Here is a 2204-nt window from a genome sequence, read left to right on the forward strand (position 1 = left end):
AGAGGATTTGACTCTCCATTTTCGCTAGTCACCACCAGTCAGAATAACAATGATGATAATGATAATAATAATGGTATTTGTTAAATGCTTCCTCTGTGTCAAGAACTATACTGGGTGCTGGAGGAGATGTAAGATAAAAGAGAAGCAGCATGGCTTAGTGGTTAAAGAAGGACCTGGTTAAAGCATGGGCCTGGGATTCAGAAGGACCTGGGTGCTAATTCTGGCTCTTCCACTCGTCTGCTGTGTGACCTTGGGTAAGTCACTTCACTTCTCTGGGCCTCAATGAGCTCATCTGTCAGCCAGCCAGTCAGTGCATTTATTGAGAACTTACTGTGAGCATAGTACTGTACTAAGAGTTTGGGAGAATGCAATATAACAATAACAACACATTCCCTGTCCACAGCAAGCTTACAGTCTAGAGTCAAGTGGGTATTAAGTCTGTGAGCCCAATGTGGGCTAGGGACTGTGTCCAGCCTGATTAGCTGGTGTCTATCCCAGCGCTTAGTATAGTCCCTGATACATAGTAAGTGCTTAACAAATACCATTTTTAAAAAAAAGATAATAATAATAATAATGATGACATTTATTAAGTGCTTACTATGTGCAAAGCACTGTTCTAAACACTGGTGAGGTTACAAGGTGATCAGGTTGTTCCACGGGGGGCTCACAGTCTTAATCCCCATTTTACAGACGAGGTAACTGAGGCCCAGAGAAGTTAAGTGACTTGCCCAAAGTCACACAGCTGACAAGTGGTGGAGTCAGGATTTGAACTCATGACCTCTGACTCCAAATCCTGGACTCTTTTCCACTGAGCCACGCTGCTTCTCATCATCAGTTCCAACAGGCTAAGGAGGAGGGAGAACAGGTATTGAGTCCCTATTTTGCAGATGAGAGAACTGAAGCACAGAGAAGTGAAGTGACTTGCCCAAGATCACACACCAGACACTAGATTGGGGAAGCAGCGGGGCTCAGTGGAAAGAGCCCGGGCTTTGGAGTCAGAGGCCGTGGGTTCAAATCCCAGCTCCGCCACTTGTCAGCTGTGTGACTTTGGGCAAGTCACTTTATTTCTCTGGGCCTCAGTTCCCTCATCTGTAAAATGGGGATGAAGACTCTGAACCCCTTGTGGGACAACCTGATTACCTTGTATCTACCCCAGCGCTTAGAACAGTGCTTTGCACATAGTAAGCGCTTAATAAATACCAACATTATTATTATTATTAAGTGGCAGAGCCAGGATTAGAACCCAGTGCTCTATTACTAGGCCACACTGCTGTGTCGGAAGACATGAGCTGTGGATGTTGTCGTCTTATGCTGTCGAGTCGTGTCCGGCCCATAGCGACGCCATAGATACGTCTCTCCCGGAACGCCCCACTTCCATCTACAATTGCTCTGGTAGTGTATCCATAGAGTTTTCTTGGTAAAAATAGAGAAGTGGTTTTCCACTGCCTCCTTCCGAGTCTCTGCCCCTTGTACTTGCCAATTTGTACTTCCCAAGCGCTTAGTACAGTGCTCTGCACATAGTAAGCGCTCAATAAATACGATTGATGATGATGATGCCCTCAACTCTCTGCCCAGCGCAGGTGAGTTTTGACTTGTAGCCGATTGCCTTCCACTCGCTAGCCACTTCCCAAGCTAGGAATGGAATGGGTGGACTTCGGCTTTACTCTCCCTCCCGTAGTCGTGACTGGTAGAATACTGGAAACTCTCCAGGTGAGACCCTAAGAGGGGAGCTCTGGATGGGAACTCATATTATTGAGTTCCTTCCCCATCCTTCTCTTCCACTAAGGGAGATCATTCTTCGTACCCCCCCCCCCAGCGCTTAGAACAGTGCTTTGCACATAGTAAGTGCTTAACAAATCCCAACATTATTATTATTATTATTATTATTATTCTGAGAAGAGAAACAAAACAAAACACAGAGCTCAAACGTTTTTTGAAGGCATCCCAAACAATGGAAACAAGTAGCAACTCGCCAGAAACCATCCTAGACTGCCCCAAGGGCTGGGCCATAAGGACACACTTGGAGGTTTTTCCTAGCTTTTAGCACTGCTTCCTGCTGGAAGGATGGAAGCGGGCTCAGGAAGTCTCTCGGGAAAGGGGCTCCTCGCCCTCACTGGCTTAATAATAATAATAAAGTATCTGTTCAATACTTACTACATGCCAGACACTGTACTAAGCACTGAAGTGGATTCAAGCAAATCAAT

General features: G+C 45.8%; 1 non-coding gene across 1 annotated transcript; it reads right to left on the reverse strand.

The window, feature by feature from the left end:
• Positions 1–1590: 1590 nt before the first annotated feature.
• Positions 1591–1728, reverse strand: LOC119924837. Its single transcript, XR_005449524.1, has one exon. It is a non-coding gene; the product is annotated as a small nucleolar RNA SNORA7 (small nucleolar RNA).
• Positions 1729–2204: the final 476 nt, after the last annotated feature.

This window comes from Tachyglossus aculeatus, chromosome 2 (genome assembly GCF_015852505.1).
Source record: "Tachyglossus aculeatus isolate mTacAcu1 chromosome 2, mTacAcu1.pri, whole genome shotgun sequence".
In the NCBI taxonomy this organism is placed as follows: domain Eukaryota; kingdom Metazoa; phylum Chordata; class Mammalia; order Monotremata; family Tachyglossidae; genus Tachyglossus; species Tachyglossus aculeatus.